General features: G+C 35.2%; 1 protein-coding gene across 1 annotated transcript in view; it reads left to right on the top strand.

Moving 5' to 3' along the window:
• The first annotated feature begins 21,950 nt into the window (after positions 1 to 21,950).
• LOC145255595 (uncharacterized) overlaps positions 21,951 to 22,226 on the top strand; it is a 111,423-nt gene continuing 111,147 nt past the window's right edge. Inside the window, exon 1 of the mRNA XM_080114081.1 lies at positions 21,951 to 22,226. This exon is cut by the window's right edge and continues 641 nt beyond it. The gene's annotated coding sequence lies outside the window, so the exon portion shown is untranslated.

Genomic DNA, 22,226 nt, shown 5'->3' on the forward strand with positions numbered 1-22,226 from the left:
CCTCTATAGTATCAGACCTGACCGAATGGTTTATTGTAGGCATAGAAAGATTCATGCCATGGTTCTCCCCAGAATGTGCTGCTGCCATCGCACACAGAAATCACTTTTTCCATAGCTACCAACGCAATGCACTGATACTAAAGCTGCTTTCAGGAACGCCAGCAACCACTGTAAAAGAGTAATAAAACATGCAAGAGAGCTATACGCCCAATCTGTTAAATCCAAAGTAGCTGATCAGTGGCTTGGTTCCCACCAGTTTTGGCAAATAACAAATAGGATCCTGAACAGAAGTGTGCGTTCTATTCCAACCATTATCAATGGACCAGAGGTCATCTCGTCAGCTTCAGACAAGGCCAAACTATTTGCCAAGAACTTTGCAGCTAATTCTACCCTATGTGACGAAGGCCATCAACTCCCCATATTTCCTCCTATAACACAGAACACGCTAGGTAATATACAAATATCTGTGCATGAGGTCGCCAAGCTAATCAAGAACCTTGATTCCAGCAAAGCAACTGGCCCTGACGGCATCCCAATTATAGTGTTAAAAAAGTTTCAACCAGAAACTGTTTAAGCGTTGCCTTAAGGAGAAGTGCTTTCCAACACCCTGGAAAACCTCATCAGTATGCCCTGTATTTAAGAACTCAGGTGATAAGTCATCTCCCTCTCAGTAAAGACCAATAAGTCTCCTGTGTGTCATAAGTAAGTTGCTGGAATCCATATTAAATAGAGAAATAGTCAACCACCTCAGCAGAAATAACCTTCTTAGTGACACGCTATATGGTTTCCGTTCTGCAGATGTGCTACCGGTTATATCTCATAGGATTTGTATATATATATATATATAATTTTTTTCTTGATAAAGGTTTCCTTTCTAGGGCAATTGCTCTTGACATATCAAAGGCCTTCGACAAGGTATGGCATAAAGGCCTACTTCACAAGATTTCCAGCTACGGTATAACCGGAAATGTTCTCTCTATCATTAAATCATTTCTCTCTGATAGGCTCATAAGAGTAGTGGTTGATGGACAAAAATCAGAGGCCTGCAGTATTAATGCTGGAGTCCCTCAAGGGTCCATCCTGGGCCCAACTCTCTTCCTGATCTACATCAATGATCTCCCTAAGCACATACTTAAATCATTCATTGGCATCTATGCTAATAACACGACCATCTACGGCAACACATCAAACGCTGTAAATGACAAAGCTCTCTCTGATTCTCTCTCCTCTGATCTCAAGCGCGTGGCTAAGTGGGGGAAGACGTGGCTGGTTACCTTTAATGCATCTAAAACCAAACTCCTATCTTTACATCATCAACGCTCTGATTCTCATCTGGCATCAATTGAAATGGATGGCTCTCGTCTAGGAGAAGCCCCATGTTTTGACAAGCTTCTGGGCTTGACCTTCACTCCTGATCTGAAATGGAACACGTACATCAAGTCTGTTGCCAAGGTCGCTGGAAAGATGGTAGGATCCTTCTACCGCTCCAGAAGATATCTCACTACTGATGCAATTCTCTAGCTATATAAAAGCCAAGTACGTCCAAGGATGGAATACTGCTGCTATATCTGGGCAGGATCTGCTAAAAACAGCCTATCCTGCCTGACAGAGTACAAAATAGGCTTTGTGGCTTAGTGGGGGATGCCCTTTTCTCTTCCCTGCAACCTCTCTCCCACAGAAGAGACGTTGCGAGCCTATCGTTGTTTTATCGTTATTTCCATGACAAGTGCTCGTCTGAACTCCAATCTCTGCCCCCCCTTGCCAATCTTTTACAAAAAACACCCGTCTAGCTGAATCCACTGTCAAAAACTTTCCCCACTCTTTATCTATGCCTAAATCGAAACGTAGATTCCATGAACAAAGCTTCTTTCTTAGAAAACTGCACGCCTGTGGGACTCTGTTCCGTCTGCCTGCTTCCCACCTGACTACAACCTGGATGTCTTCAAGTCCAACATAAAAGAATTCCTGATGAACCGCCCCCTTAAGTAGACACTTTATTAAATCTCCACACTAATGTACTGTACTTACAATAACCCTTATCCCTGAGTGGCTTCCGGGCCTTGATAAGTGGTGATCACCTTGTAAAAAAAAAAAAATTAAATAAAAAAAATAAATGACCTCCCTAATAAAATTGTCTCTGAGATGAGTATATTTGTTGATGACACCACACTCTATAACAGGCACGAGGGGAAAACAAATAAACACATATCTAAGGAAATGGCAGAAACACTAGATGAAGACCTCTAATCTGTAGTGGAATGGGGACAAAAATGGATGGTCACATTCAATGCTTCCAAGACTAAGCTCGTTTCCTTTAATAATTACATAAAAAACAGTTCTACCACCAATAGCAATGGCCAAAATCACATTACATGAAAGTGCTTCTTTTAAGCTCCTCAGCCTAACGTTCACAGAGAACATGAGTTGGAAAAGATACATTGAGAGCATTGCCAAGGCTGCTGCGAAAAGGTGGGCTCTCTCTACTGTGCTAGATAGCTACTTACGCCTGGAAAGTATCCTGTACCTCTATAAGGTCACCATTCGCTCATGTATGGAGTGCTGTTGTCACATTTGGGCTGGTGCATCTGTTACTAGTCTCTCACTCCTGGACAGAGTTCAAAAGAGAGTCGCCAACCTAATAGGTCCTGAACTGGTATCTAAGCTTCAGCCTCTGTCCCAGCGACGAGATGTTGCATTCCTCTGCCTGTCCCGCAAGTATTTTAATGGTAAATGCTCTGATGCACTACAAGCACGTGTACCCTCTTGACGTGAATTCCCCCGACAAACCCAACAAGCAGTTAAATCCCACTCCTACACAGTAGAGATCCCTAGGTGTAAGAAAGCCATTTACTCCAATAAATAATCAATCCATTATATTATCATTTTCAGTCCCCCACCCCTAATTTCTGGCTCCCATCTTATCTCGCAATTACTTATAATCGTCACCAACTAACTTCGGAAGAAACCCCCCCCCCATCCGATTTTGTTTTATATCATAAGTTGCTTAAAACGTGATTAGTTAAAGTTCAGAATAAAATCACGCTTTCTCTTAACGGTTAATTTAAAAAAAAAATCTTCTGAACGCTATTAAAAGTTAAATTCTTCACTAGTTTGGAGACGGAATGCGTTGTTGTGATAAGTGATTTTCTCTATTAATTCGCACTTTTTATTTTAAGATTCAAATATTAATAACTACATTTTATTTCAGTATTTAATTTATGTATTTCTGTTGTATTAAATGCTAGCTTTAATTTTTTTTTTTTTTTTTTTTTTTTTCTCGTCCATAAATGTTTATCTACCAAGTTGATCTTAAATATTGTATAATCAATCCATTATATTATCATTTTCAGTCCCCCACCCCTAATTTCTGGCTCCCATCTTATCTCGCAATTACTTATAATCGTCACCAACTAACTTCGGAAGAAACCCCCCCCCATCCGATTTTGTTTTATATCATAAGTTGCTTAAAACGTGATTAGTTAAAGTTCAGAATAAAATCACGCTTTCTCTTAACGGTTAATTTAAAAAAAAAATCTTCTGAACGCTATTAAAAGTTAAATTCTTCACTAGTTTGGAGACGGAATGCGTTGTTGTGATAAGTGATTTTCTCTATTAATTCGCACTTTTTATTTTAAGATTCAAATATTAATAACTACATTTTATTTCAGTATTTAATTTATGTATTTCTGTTGTATTAAATGCTAGCTTTAATTTTTTTTTTTTTTTTTTCTCGTCCATAAATGTTTATCTACCAAGTTGATCTTAAATATTGTATAATCAATCCATTATATTATCATTTTCAGTCCCCCACCCCTAATTTCTGGCTCCCATCTTATCTCGCAATTACTTATAATCGTCACCAACTAACTTCGGAAGAACCCCCCCCCATCCGATTTTGTTTTATATCATAAGTTGCTTAAAACGTGATTAGTTAAAGTTCAGAATAAAATCACGCTTTCTCTTAACGGTTAATTTAAAAAAAAAATCTTCTGAACGCTATTAAAAGTTAAATTCTTCACTAGTTTGGAGACGGAATGCGTTGTTGTGATAAGAGATTTTCTCTACTAATTCGCACTTTTTATTTTAAGATTCAAATATTAATAACTACATTTTATTTCAGTATTTAATTTATGTATTTCTGTTGTATTAAATGCTAGCTTTAATTTTTTTTTTTTTTTTTTTTTTTTTTTTCTCGTCCATAAATGTTTATTTATCTACCGAGTTGATTGCAAAAATAGATTACCTAATTGTACTCATTTTTTGTTCGTGGGAGGGGAATCTATCACCATACTTTCCCTTAAACAGGTCCGTTGGACTTTTATTAAGTACAATACTTAATAGTTATTTTTTATTTTTTATTTATTTATTTATTTATTTATTTTTTTTATTTTTTTTTTTTTTTTTTAATGGAGAGTAGAAAACGCATTGTGGATGCGTTATCGGCAGCTCCTGTTACTCTCGCTTCTTCTTATTTGTCCCTCAGTCCTCATTTTTAAATGAGTGATTTTTCTGACAAAGGGAGAAGAAAAAGCTGTTTTCTAGGTTGGCAGTATTTTTGCGCGAACAGTTGGCAGAGTTGGTGGAAATTTTCTGTTTCTATGTCTATCCTTGTAGCCATGTCACTAGTAAGGGTGCTGGAGGTAAACGTTTTGTCTGGGCTGACGTTATCCGCCTGATAGTCAGGGACCCGAACCTTGGATTAACCACTAAGGAGGCTGTCCTATCAGCAGGTGCAAAGTACTGGGGCTGCTGTATTGCCATTTGGTGAATGGAATCTGGACCATGCAGTAGCTTCTGGTGGGGCCTCTCGATGCCATACTAGTGGGTAATTGTTACGGCTTTACCTTATCATGTGGTACAAAAAAAAAAAAAAAAATTCTTCGTTTCTTTTTCTCTCTTAGTTTCCCCTCTCTGTCCTGCTCTAAGTAAATCTGTCGACCTAGTCCACAAATTCCAAAATTTCATCATGACAAGTTTCAAGAAAAAATACACGATTAAACCCGGTTCTCCAACTTCCAACGTAGACCCCTACTACCATGTCTCCTTCTCCAACATCAGGGGTCTACGTTCTAACCTTCCAGAGGTTGAAACCCAATTACAGGAGACTAAACCAGACCTTTTATTTTTAAGTGAAACTGGCATTGGACAGGCTATTTCCCTTGATGAGTTTGCAATTACAGGATACTCTAACTTAACTTCTAAATCTGACCCCCAAGATCGCCATGGGCATGGAATATGTGCCTATATTAAAGATAGCTTTCCATGTGGGAGGGACATCTCCAGGGAAGATCCTAACTTACCTTATATGTGCTTCCGGGTTGCTTTAGCTCACACTACTGCATTTATATTTACTCTCTATCGCCCCCACAACAGCGGAGTTACTATCTTTCAAAGCATATCTGAGAAAATTGACCAAGTCCTTTCTACTTATCCTTCAGCTAACATTCACGTATGTGGAGACTTCAATGTTCACAACGTCGAATGGTTGACCCACTCAAACAAGACCGATGATGAGGGGAGGTTCTGTCATGATTTCTCCATTGCCTATGACCTCACTCAGATTGTTCAGGAACCTACCCGTGTGCCCGATAATGACGGCCAGTATGCGAGCCTACTAGACCTTTTTCTCACAACTTGCCCTGAACTATGTTCAGTTTCTGTTCTGTCGCCTCTTGGATCTTCCGACCACTCTGTTGTATCAATTAAGATAAAAATGAAATGTAATAAGTCCCCAGACGTACCTCTTCATCGTACAGTATATCGATACACTAAGGCTGACTGGGATAGCTTCCGTACATTTATATCTGATCTACCTCTGCATTCCATGTTTAAAAAGGATGTGTCCTCTATAGTATTAGACCTAACTGAATGGTTAATTGTAGGTATTGACCATTTCATACCCTCTAAAAAGTTTCAGCAAAAACCTAACAGCCAGCCATGGTTCTCTCCAGAATGTGCTGCTGCCATTGCGCACAGAAATCACTTTTTCCACTGCTTCAAACGTAATAGATGTATGGAAACTAAAGCCGTTTTCAGGACTGCCAGCAACCATTGTAAGAAAGTAATAAGGAACGCAAGAAAGTTGTATGCTCAATCTGTTAAGTCCAAAGTAGCTGAGCAGCGGCTTGGTTCCCACCAGTTTTGGCAAATAGCAAACAGAATCCTGAACAGAAGCGTGTGCTCCATCCCAACTATTATCAATGGATCTGAGGTAATCTCGTCAGCATCAGACAAAGCCAAACTCTTTGTCAAGAACTTTGCAGCTAATTCTACCCTTTGCGACCAAGACCGCCAACCCCCAATATTTCCTCTTGTATCAGAAAACACGCTATGTGATATACGTATATCTGTACGTGATGTTGCCAAACTAATCAAAAACCTTGATTCCAGTAAAGCAACTGGCCCTGATGGTATTCCAATCATAGTACTCAAAAAACTTCAACCTGAACTAGCGCCCATACTTACAAAACTGTTTAAACGTTGTCTTAAGGAGAATAGTTTCCCATCTCCCTGGAAAATCTCATCAGTATGCCCTGTATTTAAGAATTCAGGTGATCGCTCATCCCCCTCTCAGTACAGGCCAATAAGTCTCCTGTGCGTCATGAGTAAGTTGCTAGAATCTGTATTAAATACAGAAGTAATCAAACATCTCAACAAAAATAACCTTCTTAGTGACACTCAATATGGTTTCCGTTCTGCTAGATCTACAGCAGATGTCCTTACAGTTATATCGCATAGGATTAGCAAATCTCTCGACGGTGGCAATCTTTCTAGGGCAATTGCTCTTGACATATCTAAAGCCTTTGATAGGGTATGGCATAAAGGTTTACTTCATAAGATCGCTAGCTATGGTATAGCTGGAAAAGTCTTCTCAATTATTAAATCATTTCTTTCTGATAGATTCATAAGAGTAGTAGTTGAGGGGCAAAAATCAGAAGCTCACAATATTAATGCCGGTGTCCCTCAGGGATCCATCCTGGGCCCAACTCTTTTCCTGATCTACATTAATGATCTTCCAAATCATATCCTTACATCATTTGTAGACATTTATGCTGACGACACTACCATTTATGGTACCACATCTAAGACAGTAAACGAGCAAGTTCTCTCCAATTCTCTCTCCTCTGATCTTGAGCACGTAGTACAATGGGGAAAGGAGTGGCTGGTTACTTTTAATGCATCTAAAACCAAGCTTCTCTCTTTACATCATCAACATTCTAATCCACATTTGTCATCAATTGAAATGAATGGCTCTCGTCTTCAGGAGGCCTCAAGTTTTGACAAGCTTCTGGGCTTGACCATTACTCCTGATCTTAAATGGAACACGTATATCAAATCTGTTGCCAAGGCCGCTGGAAAAATGGTGGGATCTTTCTATCGATCCAGTAGATATCTCACTGCTGATGCTATTCTCTATCTATATAAGAGCCAGGTACGTCCAAGGATGGAATACTGTTGCCACATCTGGGCAGGAGCTGCTAGAAAGAACTTGTCCTGCCTTGATAGAGTTCAAAATAGACTTCGTAGCCTCGTAGGAGATGTCCTTTTCTCCTCCTTGCAACCTCTATCTCACAGAAGAGATGTTGCGAGTTTGTCTCTGATGTATCGTTATTTTCATGGAAAGTGTTCAACTGAGCTTCAATCTATGGTCCCCCCTCGCCAAACTTTCACAAGATACACTCGTCTAGCTGTAAACACTATCAATAATTTCCCCCACTCTTTATCTGTGCCTAAACCTAAACGTAGATTCCATGAACAAAGCTTCTTTCTTAGAACTGCACGCCTGTGGAATTGTCTTCCGTTTTCCTGCTTTCCGGCTGACTACAATATGGTTTTGTTCAAGTCTAAAGTAAATAAGTTCTTGATGAGCCGTTCCATATAAGTTATTAAATTTACCAAATTTTCATTACTAATGATTACTATATTGACCAACTTCTACTGTACACTCTTTAACCCTTATCCTTGAGTGGCCTCTGGGCCTTGATAATGTGGTGATGCCTTTGTAAAAAAAAAAAAAAAAAAAAAAATAGTTTCTTCCCCAGAACTGCTAGACTTTGGAACTCCCTTTCGAGAGATCCTGCTTTCACAACTTACTGATATGCAGAAGTTGAAGTGTAATGTGAACAGACATCTTTCTGCCTACCTCCCTTCATAATATCCCTGCAACTTATGTCCTCAATAGTAGCCTCCTACTTCAAAGTAGTACTGTGCCTTTTTTGGGGTGAAAATTGAATAAAAATATATAAAAATAAAGGAACAAACCACCAGCACAAATATTTGTACTGATGTTTTGTTTTCTTAATTCCATTCATCCAGAGGAAGTCTCAAAATGAAGATGAAACGTCGATAAACACATAAATTTGTTTGTTCCTTTTTCATTTCGTCGCAATACTATTTCCACTATTCTTATCTCATATATATATATATACAAAGAGAACTTTTGTGTATGGAAGGTAAATAGATGAAATATCCGGAATTAATATACGATGGTCTGATGTCCTTCTGTAAATGAAACGGCCCATACAATTGTACAAAAGTCTTTGATTTAGAAAAAAATGATTTAGAAAAAAAAAATTAAGCCACTAGAATGAAGCCTAATATGTACATATGTATATATATTTAGATTCAGCCACTCTGATGAGTCGTAGACGACGAAACACGTGTCAGTGGATAATTATATTTTATATATATATATATATATATATTATAATAAAAAAATAATATATATATTATAATATATATGATATAAAAATCATATATATATTATAATATATATGATATAAAAATCATATATATATATATTATAATTAAAAATAATCATTCTTTATACTTACATATACTAGTATTTCATGCTTACGCAATCATCAGTGTAGGGGGTAACAATTCCTACCGATCATGAGATTCAAACCCAGTCACAAAGCCACTTTTTGCTCCAATTTCTAAGTCTTTACCACATGCCCACTAAACAACTTCCACAGGAATAAAAGGCGAATACATTACACAATCTAGAGTGTTTGAAGGAGTAGAAGTCGTGAACATTGCATAAACGCTATTTTTTTAAATTTTAGTTATCATTCCGCAGACAGTACTCATCCTTAAGTATTCTTAAATGGGCTTGATAATTCTAGATAAACAATAATTATTCTTTATATGTACAGACACTAGTGTTTCATGCTTACGCAATCCTAAAAAATGATTCTCTCGGGAATTGTGCAATGGTGAGAAAATTTTGAGAACATGGATGGTGTATTCGCCTTCAAGAGTAACCTTATGTTGCTTCTGCTGCAGACTGTTTTCAACTGGACTGTCGAGATTTTTCTGCTGATGTGGGTTTTACGAATTTGTGGAAATTAAACCCAAAAGTATATGAACATGAAGTTAGCACATCTCATGCTCAAGCCTTTCTTAACTGGAAGCATCTAGAGATCCGACTTGTTGAAGGAAAGGCAGTTGACAAAGTAGAGCAACATTTTATTGAGAAGAAAACTAAGAAGTGGTGGGAAATTATAGCTAGATTGCTGAACAGCATCAGGTTTCTCGCCAAGCAGAATCTGGCACTACAGGGTCATCGGGAAGACATCCATAATGATGAAAGAGATCAAGAAAACAAAGGGATATTTTTTAGAATTGGTAAATTTATTGGCCAACTATGACCCTGTGCTCCGTGAACATTTGGTGAAAGTTAACCTGGGAAAGAAAATCGCTACTTCTTATCTGTCACCAGACATTCAAAATGAATTTGTGAGCATTTTGGCAAAGCAGGTGAGAAAGAAAATCATCGATCAGATCAAGGGAAGCCAATATTTTTGCATAATTTTTTTTATCGTACTCCTGATGTATCTCACAAGGACCAGATGAGTGAGGTATTGCGCTACATAAAAATTGACGAAAATAAAGTAACAATGGAGGAGTCGTTTCTCCGCTTCATCGAGACAAAAGGTAAAAACGCGGAGGACATTTCTAAACTGATTTTGAGAGAACTGGAAAACGATGGGATTCAGATTGGTGATTGTATTGGCCAAGCATTTGACAATGCTGCTATTATGGCAGGCCACCGATCGAAACGAATCTCCCAAATCAACCCAAAAGCTGTATTTGTGCCATGCACTAACCATTTATTAAATCTGGCTTGTGTACATGCCGCTTCTGTAGCAGTTCACTCTGTTACATTTTTTGGCATACTGGACCGGTTATTCTCGTTCTTTTCTGCATCTACACATCGCTGGGATGTCTTGATTCAGTTGACCGGTCTAAGTATCAAGCGGACTGTGAATACTAGATGGAGTAGTCAAGTAGATGCTGTAAATGATGTGGTAAAAAATTATTGGAAGTCGTCATTACCCTGGAAAAGCTCACAGAAGGAGAAAATGCAACCACAAGATCAGATGCATCTTTAATTCTCAACTCGATATTGTCGTTTCTGTTTCTTTTATTTCTGAGCCTTTAGAAAACTATTCTCCCAGAAATCAATGATGCCCAGAAGTATCTTCAAGAAAAGTTCTGTCAGGCTGACTGCGTGGAGAGATTGCTTCTTCAGAATAGAGAAAAGATGGTGGACACTGCAATAGACGAGTAAAAAAAAAACAACAACTCTGCTCTGAAATGGAGATAAATATGGAGCATTGTATCCGCAAAAAGAAACGAATGGATGATGAACGATTGACTGATGCAGCACTGGGATTTAATACTGAGTTGAGACGGGAAATGCTGTCTCTCATAGACAGGTTTACTGAAGAAATATCTTGTAGATTTCAACAAGTTCACAATCTTGCAAATAAATACGTTCTTCTTACACCGCCAAATTTGCTTAATGATAATTATGATTGTCAGCTTGGTGAAGTTGACGAATATATAGATATAAATATATAAGATAAATTCTTTGCCTAAAGGAAGAGATTACAGTATTTTGTAAAAGCTTCAGGAAAAAACAAAATCAATGGACCTCTTGAACTTTTGAACTTTATACAGAGATACCACCTTGGGGATTCCGTCTCTAATATTATGATCTTGCTGCGCATTTTCCTTACCCGAGCTATTAGCGTTGTCAGCTGTGAGCGCTCTTTCTTGAAACTGAAGCTCATAAAAAAAAACTACCTTCGATCAAAAATGAGCTAGACAAGGCTTACAAACTTGGCAATCCTCTCCATAGAGAGGGAACTTGTCGATAGAGTTAATTTTGATAGATTTATTGATAATTTTGCCGAAAAAAAAGCGAAAAGTATGTTTGTGAATTTTCAACCGACTTGATGCCTTGCGATAGTTCTCTCACAAAATATAAATTTATAACCTTATTTTCAATTTATAAATATTTTTTTAACTATTTTAAAACTATTTTTAAAAGGATTGAAACATTACAACAAATTTCTTAAATTTCGCGCTTAAACCGAGCGATTACACATGCGGATACAAGACGTTTTTTCTCTTCGGTAAGCTCGACTCTTAATAATAACATTATGAAGAAAAAGAAAAGAAAACTACATCGGACTATCCTCTCCTTGATACAGCCATATTTTTTCAAAATTCGGACTTTAACAACAATAAAAAAGTAAATAAAAATGATTTTATCATTTCTTAACCTTTTCATGTTTTCAAATGTTCTCATTTAAATTTATAAATTCAAATTTCAAATGTTCTCATTTAAATTTAAAAAAAGAAAATCTTTTCTAAAATGTGTGACTTTCCATTTCTTAGATTTTACGCTTAAACCGAGCAATTACACACAAGGATGTAAAAAAACGCCGATACAAGACGTTTTTTTTTTCGCTTTGAGAGGCTCGACATCTTAATAATAACATTATGAAGAAAAAGAAAAGAAAATTACATTGGACTATCCTCTCTTTGATACAACCATGTTTTTTTATGAAAATTCAGACTTTAGCAACAACAAAAAGTAAATAAAAATGATTTTATCATTTCATAACATTTTCAGGTGTCCAAATGTTCTCATTCAAATTTATTATTATATTTGTTTGTGTAGCCAATTAATTTGATTTAACATTTTTTAATAATTTGAATTATACGTCTTTGTTTTGAAAAAAGTATTTGGTTTCTTTTGTTTCATATTAACGCTTTATGTTTTATCCCCTTCAGATTAATGTTTACATGCTTATTATTATTCAAATTATTGAAAAGAAATTGTTAAATTAAATTTAAATTTAAAAATAGGGGAATTGTGTAAACATTAATCTGAAGGGTGTAAGCATTAGTTCAATGAAAATAAATATTTTGCAGGCTTTTTGGAATTTTGAAGGTTTTAACAGGTTGTGATATGCCAGCAGTGAGGGGGGGGCGGCAAAACAGGTAATCATATGCCAGCGGTGGGGGGCGGGCAAAACAGGTAATCATATGCTGGCGAGAGCGAGGGGGTCAAAACTATATGCCAACGGGGGAGGCAAAACAAGTAATTATATGCAAGAGGGGTGGGACAAAACAGGTAATTATAGGCCAGTAGAATCCCAGGATACGGTGGCACTAGGATACGTTTTTTTCAGTTTACGGTTATTCAGGTGTAGAATACGATATTTTTCTGGCCCCTGGTTACGGTATTTGCCCCGCCTTATGGTATTATTTATAATGCTATTTGATTCTATACATGTATATTATATACTGTACTGTAATTTGTTACTAATCTTTAATGCTGTATTTCGGGGTTCTACTATGTATCTATATATCTATAAAAGTGAAATTGTCTGTCTGTGTGTTTGTGTATATACATTTCCCTACCAAACTACTCTGTCAGTTTTCAGTTTACAGACTCGAGATTTGACATAAACGGTATCGAGATTTGAGAAAATCCATGTAATCGCTTTTCAGCCAGAAATTTGTCTGTCAAGGGGTCAAAGTTCAACGATTTGACCGTTAAAAACTCTACCAAACTCCTCTGTCAATTTTGGGTCTAATAATTTGAAATTTTAAATGTAAGTTATTTGGACATGGATCAAACTTTTTTTTATTTGATTTGAGACCAAAACAATAAATGTTACGTGCATATGTGTATATATATATATATATATATATATATATATATATATATATATTGGGATCAAATTAAAAAAAAAATCCTCTACGGTCTCTACAAAATTACTCAGCCAATTATTAGTCTAAACATTTGAAATTTTAAATAAAGTGTATTCATACAGTCATAGGGCAAGCTTTTTAATCGGTTTTTAGCTCAAAATTTGGCTGATAAAAGGTCAAAGATTTGACCTTTGCAGTTTCTAGCACATTATTCAGTCAATTTTGGGTCTAAACATTTGAAATTTTACATAAAGAGTATTCAAACATGCAGCAAGATTTTTAATCAGTTTTTGGCCGAAATTTTGGCTGCCAAAAGGTCAAAGTTTTAAAGATTTTACCTTTTCGGTCTCTAGCAAACTATTCAGCCAATTTTTTGTTCCAAACATTTGAAATTTTACATAAGGGGTATTCAGGCATGCAGCAAGCTTTTTAATCAGCTTTTATGCGAGAATTTGGCTGCCAAGAGGTCAAAGTTGAAAGAGTTGACCTTTGCAGACTCTACCAAACTCCTCCGCCAATTTTAGGTCCAAACACTTGAAATTTTATATGTAAGTTACATAGACATGAGTCAAAATTTTTAATATATATATATACACATAAAGTTATGAACAGTACATAGGGCTCAAGCAAAGCCAGGCTGAACTGCTTGTATATATATATATATATATATATATATATATATATATATATATATATATATATATATATATATATATATATAGCGCCTATGTAATATGTTTCGTTTTAAAGTACTCCTCATACCTCTATTTATAGTCTCAATATATTTTATCAAAATTTACTTCCATTGTGTCTCATGGGGAGTAGACCCACGCTATCCTCCCCGCCTAAAAACCACTCTTTTCTCACCGTTAAGCAAAGCATAAACGTTCACTATCATTCATTCAACAAAGACATTTTTCACGCTTAGAGAATTCTAGGTAAAAAGAAATTTACTAATGCGTAAATACCCAAAGCTACACATCAACAAAACTGAATACAAACAAGTATTGTATAGCTATCACAGATTTGCACATGTGACCTTAATTCTTATGTGGACTGGACTCAAGCATCTGTTTATGAACATCGACTTTTTTTTTTGTTATAGAAATAATAACCTATAATCTATAAAAATGTTACGCTGTGTAGGATGTTCACTTTGGCCAAAATCGTCTGTTCCTTTTGTCATCGGATTATTTCTATTATCGATTATCGATACTTATTGAAGAGATTCCGATACAAATGCTATCTAAGAATACTGCCAGAAATATAAAGTACCTTTGTGTAAAATTTCATAAAAATCGGCTCAGCCGTTTTCGAGTCTATAGGGAACGATATCACACACAGACACACACAAAATTCTTTTTATATGATTTGTTTATCTATTATATCTATAAAAGTGAGACTGGGTGTATGTGTGTGTGTGTGTGTGTGTGTGTGTGTGTGTGTGTGTGTGTGTGTGGACAGCTCTCAACCTATATATTCAACAATTTTTTATCTACAGACTTGAAATTTGGTATATAGGTCAATCAGACATACGAAAACTTTTTAATCGGTTTTCTTCCGGAAAAAAAGGCTGCTAAGAAGTAAAAATTGAAAAATTGGTACTTGAGGGGGGTTATCGGATTTTTATCTTTTTGTCAACTGTTTCATGACTGCTCATGTGCAAATCTTTCACATTATGTTAAGAATAATCAGGTTTGAAAACACTTTATAAAGCCCATGTAAATCTGGCCCAATGGTTATCGTACTTGACTCATTGTTTTTAGTTATTGGTTTTGATCTCAGCTGGAGTATTTTTTTTTTACTTACACAAAGTGAACTGTTTATAAAAAAAACCCATAATACTCGCATGAACGTGTCTCAGTTTCTTTCTGTTTTATTTTTTTTTCTAAGGAATTTAATGTTACATTTAATACCGGGCAACGCCGGGTACATCTGCCAGTATTCTATATTTCTTCAAGTCCTATGTAAACAAGCATATTCTAATATTATCAAAGTGACTATTTCATTTGTTCTCATTCACACTATTTTTTCTCCGTGTTCCTTCGTCTGATGCAGGATTCTTCTCACTGTTGTCTATCTAACGGATTTATTTTATGGAAATCGCACCAGACAAGGCATGAAGCCACTTGGTGTAAGGAGCTAAAGAAAAATACTACGTTGAGAGCAAACTCTAGCCAACAATGTGTTATATGGATATATTTAAGCCCAGAAAACAGCAATTTTTCTTATGATACATCATTCATGAAATGTGAGGATTAAAGACGAAATAAGGGAAGTGAAAAATTTATAAAAGCTTCTCTTAAAATCTCTTGATTAAATTAATCTTATATTTTAATACTTTATACATGACGAGTAAAAGTAGTTCCCAAAACGGAACAGCTTTACACTACTTTTATGTCTCCCCTTATGAAGATTAAAATCGAAATGTAATAATACTAAACCTTGTGTATAGAATTCATATTCTAATTTAAATCAAAGCACATTACATGATTTTGATTCTATAATATATTTATTGATGCAAATCTATGGTTGAATATCAGGCTCTAAAGTGACTTTGCAACTGAGTTCGAATCCTACGACCGGCAATAATTGTCATTTTTATTTTTACAAAGGAGTCACCACTTACCAAAGCCCGGAGGCCACTCGATGATAAGGATTAATGAGTGTGCAGTAGTCAATGGGAAAATGTTGTTCACGTTGGAATTGAAGACGACTATATTGTAGTTTGTGAAGCTATTCTTAAAGCATAGATGAATCAGACGTAGTACATGTCAGGAAAGTAAAATATAAATCCAAAAATTACTCCCCTGAAAAAGAAAAGAAATATAACCAATCACATGTTCAGTATAAATTAAAAAAAATACTCGGCTAATAAAAGAGAGAATAGAAAATTGCTACCTGCATTTTCAAAACGAGCGAACTGCACAAAATCAGAAGAAATTGGTCCGAGATCATGTAATTGACGTTAGGAATTACATTGGGAAAATTTATGTCTGTTTCGGAATAAAACTTCGTCAAAAACGTTCGTATTGTAAGCAAAAGCAAAACAAGATTCAACGAAAAAAATCCAACAAAAATTTCCGAAAGTAAAATATTCAATAAAAAAGTGGGTCCGATCTTTCCATTATAAATTTGCATACATGGGAGAAACTTAACAACCGACTTTGCAGAAAACAATAAGGTCAGCTCACACAGTGACTGACAAGAGAATTAATTTTACTGGCGAATTATTGTTAGCAGTAAATTTTAATAGAACTGTTAAAAAATTGAAGACGTTCACACTAAAAGAAGTCTGAGAATTCATTTGAGACGGACTGGATGAAGTTTTAACCGCTAGGATTTTTTAACCAGTAATATGTAAGTTGAACAAAATCCAAGAAACGGAAACGTCTCATACGAAATCCTTTCGAAACACACTGTCTATGAAAAAACAACCAAAGATTTATCAAATGAAGTGCGTACAGCAAATCTAGGAGAATATGGAATTTAATAACGTAAATAATTCGAGACGACGTTGAGAAATAATGCAGCTACGACAAGAACAATTTAAAATTGAACAGCAAATAAAAGCGTTACAAAAATGTAGCACCAAAACGAAGTTGTTTCGAAAAGAAAATAAAGAGGTTGAAGCTTTAAGGAAAAGACAAAAACCAATATTAACTCGAGCCGCAAGTAAGATTGACAAATATGAAGTTGGTCCGACTATATCAACTCTAACATTCCAGTTTCTTTGTATAAACGTAGAAATACCAAATTAACTGGACTTGCACGACGGAATTCGGGTGTGATTTAGAAATCAATGGATGATGTAACTAAAGAAATCAAATCAAATTGTAAAGGACGGATGATATGGTGTTTATCATATAAGTCTGAATCATACTCATAAACGTTACAAAAGCCAGTTTTTAAAATATTATAACCTTCACCTTCACCGAAGTACACGACTTATACGATCTTCACCGAGGTGCGCGACTTGACACACAACAAAAACAGCTTCTTAATCACCTGCTAACGCACGCGTCACTGTAACGTCCAATGACAACAACTACAACAACCTTCTCACTAGACCTGCCTTTTATACCACTATCTCAATCCCTCCTCTTGCGCATGCGCTCGTAGATTCCTGACAACCTCGAGACTTCCGCTTATAAAAACCGAAGTTTTGTTGTTGCGCATGCCTATACAAGGCACAAACACGTGGGCGTTTGTTTTGTTGGTAAGTACTACAAAGATGTCACCCAGACGACACTAGCGACACAAAAAGAGTCGATCGACGCCACTTTTGAGACATTCGATTCTGACGCAACTCATCCAAAAACAAAACAGCGACAGAAAAAGGACATTTACCGACTCACATATTAACGGCCCAAAGCGGAAAAGATAGATATTTACAGTACAAAAGGTTTGGGACGGTGTGTGGTGAGGATTCACCCATACACATTATATACTCTATCGAACCATATAAATATACCGAGAAATGTCACTTTTGTAGTGTTGTCGTATCTTGTAGTATGCTATTTTGGCGTTAACTGCCACAACTCTTATTCTCTATGTATTCTTTCTTGTTGTCTTTTTCTAAACCATATTTGTATCAAAGTATTTCTGTTGTGTAGTGGGGACAAGACATTCATATAACGGAGACGACGATGAGACAATTATAATGCATATCCGATCCATATTTATAACACATAGGAAATGAGAATGAAAGAGGATTCACACAGGTAACACTTTGGAGAGTATTCAGTTAACATTATGGAAGGAGGGTGTTACATACACATGTTCTTTTACAAAGACGAATCACAAAACGCATTACCTTTCATGTTGAATGATGACAAACGAAGACTTATAAATAACCTGATGATCTTCTGCACATCAGCTGGTGATGATGATGGTCAGGAATTCAATTTCCTTTAGAATTACATTTTCTTGTTTCCCTTTCTGGTCACTTCCAAAAGGGTTTCAGCGAACTCCTTTTCTAACGGTTTCGAACTCTCGAACACCTCTCTGTCCGAAATCTCTGCCCGAACTTTTCTCTGACTCAACTGTCTCCCTCAATTCAAGCCTTTTTCTTTAATAAATATTATTTTCCAACTTATTTACGTCTTTCTTTAATTACCGAGGTCTGCCCCCTTTCTATATATAACATTTCTTAGTGACCCTTTCGGGCCACAAATTCAAAAACAACATGAATGATATTTCAAAACTCTATATAAGAATTCAGAAATGTTCCAGAAAATGGTATTTATAAGATATTTATGATAAATTATTAACTAAACCAGATAATTATTCGGGTCTTTTTTATTGTCCACGACAATAACAGAATTTCCCAACAGCATGAATAATATCTCACGGCTCCATATTGGATTTCAGAAAAAGCCAGAAACATATTTTCCAGATTTCATATTTAAATTTAAAACAAAAAAAAAAAACTTCCAGTAAAAGTCATAGAAAATCATATTTATAAAATGTTTATGATATTAACCGAACAATTTAATCAATTTTAATTCATAAAGCGCCACAAAAACCTTAAACATAAATTACAAAACTAACAGTCAAATAAACAAATACTTTTGTCGTCGATTTCTCCTCTAAGACAAATATGAAATCCAATCCTAAAAAGTGCAAAATTCACTGAGAATGAAATAAAAAAGTTAATAATAATCTCAACATTTATATATATATATATATATATATATATATATATATATATATATATATATATATATATATATATATATATATATATATATATATATATATATATATTCGCGTGTGTGCGTGTGAAAAAATCGGTGGCCTATTTTACGTGTCGAAAAATGGAGGATTTTAAAAGCGTTATTTTGGAACTGGCCAGGCACTAACAAAATCAACAACTGAAATGCAATATAGTGGAAAAATCCGTAGTAAAGATAAATAAATTCACCAACGAAATTTGTTAAACAAAAGGAAAATAATTTGCTCTTACACCGCGTTTTGGTTGCGACTAATTTAATTAGTGCAAAGATTTCCCATATAAAATGAAAAATTGTTGGACTTACGATCGTATGAGGCATAAAAGTACACACTACAGAGTTAAAAAAAAAAACGTTATCAAATTTTTTTAAAGTGACGAAGGTGAAAATATTATAAAGTTTGTGCAAGTAAGAATATTGAATAAAGATATAAAATTGCAAGTTGATTACGGCTCAGCTTTTTCAATAATGGCTCTTTAAACGTGTAAAACATTGGAAAACTAACTTTGATGAGAACCAAAAATGAATGTAGCCAAATGTGTCACCGGAGAACAAATAAATTTTGAAGGCGAGCTAATAGTTGAAGTTACATTAAAGAATACACTTTGAAATTGAAACTGCTTGTGATGAACAAGTCAGACAGCTTTTTTTGGCAGAGACTGGATGTAGAAGTTTCAGTTATTCAATAAAGCCAGCAGCTCTGCGTGTCAAAATATACCTTAAATCAGACAGACTAAAAAAAAGAATTAAAAGATAGATATTCGGAATGTTTCTTTTCTTTGTTGAACTAATAAGATGTAACAATGACTTTCAAGCTTGAATTAACACTAAATATTAAGCCCATTTATAAAATAAAAAGTTTTTTTTTATTCATGCCATTAAATCAAATAAATGAGGAATTAAATAGACTCGAGAAATGGGTAAATTATCGAAAGTAGAACAGGGTGATTGGGCTGTAATAAGAAGTCAGATCTTTTCAAAAGATTGAATCAGATACTAAAGGATTAGACATATCATCCGCATAGTCTAAAAGAGATATTCGCTAAACTCAACAGAATTTTTTTTTACTTGTCAGTCACCACTTATCAATGCCTGAAGGCTACTCGAGGATAAGAATTCATGAATGTAAAGTGGTAGCATAGTAATCGTTAATCATGTAAATTGGGTAGGATTTGATTATTTATGGGGATCGCTCAACAAGTACTTGTTTACATTGGATTTGAAAGCTACATGATTTAAGTGATGCGTATCTACAAATACTTGTGGGCAAGAAGTTCTCAAAGCAATTTTGTATAAATACTCATAGGAGTTTGTGCAAATTCAAAAGACCACCATTTGGGGGTAAGGCATCAGCCATTTTTCAACAAATAATGGATACATTGCTTAACGGACTGGAATTTGCGACAGCCTAGCTAGATCACGACAATTATGAAGCTGTATCTGAAATAACATTGTCCTTTATGTATGCAGTATCTGGTGTCTTAATTCAGCTCCATACTAATTTTGTAAAAGCTACTTTTCACTGACCAAGGAAAGTGAAAAAGGAAATGGTTAGTCAAAATCAAATATCTATTTGTTAGATTCAAGGTTATCGATTTCTAACTTTAAGAAACAGGCCGACTTAATTTTATAGAGTAGATATACACACAATGGCTAAACGAAGAAAAATATAAAGATATCTAAATTTAGGCACATCAACAAATTCACTCCCCCCCCATATACATATGCATATAATGATCATCATTCATATATAATGAGAAAAAAAATGAAGATAAATTCACAGAGAATATAAAAAGAAAAGAGAAGAGAAGGAAAGAAAAGAAAGAAAGTTATGGAAAATATTGGCGAGAAAAAGTGAGGGAACTGGAGGAAAATGAAAAATAAAAATGAAGGAAAAAGAACGGGGGAAGTTCAAAGAGAGTTATAATGAAAGAACGTTTGATGTATAAAAAGTAATTGAGAAAAATGAATACATTGGAGAGATAGGAAGAATGAGAGATTAAGTAATGTATAGAAAGAAGGGGGACATAACTATATGAAAGAGGAAAACGTATAAAAAGGGGAACGACATATTAGAAAGGCACAGAATTAAGAAAAAGAAGAAAAACAGAGAAGTAAAACATGAGAACATCTATAATATAAATCTCACCTGTCTGTTTAAATGTATGTATGTATGTATGTATGTATGTATGTATGTATGCATGTATGTTGGGGTGGAGAGGGCTCCAGTAAGCCGTGGTGAAGGCGACCTTTCTAGGAGAAGCAAAACAGTACCCGCATTAAGCTGGTCTGTAGTTTGATTTGTTGCTGGCTATCTTGCTCTTGCTTGTTGCTAGATCTCAACATTTTGAACCGAGAGATAGACTTAGCTGTCGTACAAAGCTAAGACTCTGTAACATCATCTTTGTATAGATACTCCCTCAGGTATTTGGGCTCATGGACTTTAAGTGTCCGAGGGAGTGGCACTCGTCTGACAAGACGTTGCAATCATCATGTATGTATGTATGTCTGCCTAAAACTTTCGGATTTTCACGAGATCAGTATAGTTTCGAAACTCGACCCTTCGGAAGACAAATATCGAAAAATTGGCCAAAAACATTAATTCCTTCACCTATAACTGGGCACTTTTCTACAAGGATGGGTCGCTTTTTTCGACGATATTTTCGAAAGTTATCCCCTCTTTTCGGTTGATTAGCCTTAATTTAACCCTTCGTCACTTCCGGTTTGGCGATGGACGCAACGGTAAAGACGTCACATTTTTTTCACGTTCAATAGTCTAGAAATGAAAAGAAACTCAAGATAGGGGAAGTAGGAGAGGCAATAAAAAGGAAGAATAGAGATGCGATAAAAAAGCAGACTAGCAAAAGAAAAAAAAAGAGCCAAGAAAAGGGAAAAAATAGATACAATAAAAGGGAAGACAAGAAAAAGAAATAAAGAAACAAGAAAAGGTAAGAAGGAGAAACAATTGAAATAAAGAAGGTAATAAAAGAAATAAGTGAAACAATAAAGAGGAAAAAAGAGAGAGATAAGAAAAGAAAAGAAAGAGAAAAGAATAAGAAAGGAGGGATAAAAACAAACAAAAAAATGAATAAATAAATAAATAAATAAAAACGGAAAAGAACACTTTCTATCCCAAACCTGTTTAACTTGTTTGAAATTATTTCTTCTTTCAAACCACCTTTTTTGCTTTTTTGTTTTGCTTTTTTTTTATCTTCAGCATTTGTTTGGTTGATCTGCCGGGGATTACCTCAACACACCTTGTGGAAGCTACATAACACAGACACTTTTTTTTCGATAATGAATTCCTAATAATAATAATAATATAAAAGAACAAGACATAGTCATACAACATTAAATACAAGTTCTTCCAACCCACAACATAATAACCTAAAGAGAAAGAAGGAAAACGGAAGTTTTTTGGGGTTCTTTTTTTTTTTGTAAAAGAAAAAAAAGAAGAAAGGAAAAAAGTCAACA

The sequence above is a fragment of the Euprymna scolopes genome, chromosome 3 (assembly GCF_053919585.1).
Source record: "Euprymna scolopes isolate OS-2025 chromosome 3, ASM5391958v1, whole genome shotgun sequence".
NCBI classification, from domain to species: domain Eukaryota; kingdom Metazoa; phylum Mollusca; class Cephalopoda; order Sepiida; family Sepiolidae; genus Euprymna; species Euprymna scolopes.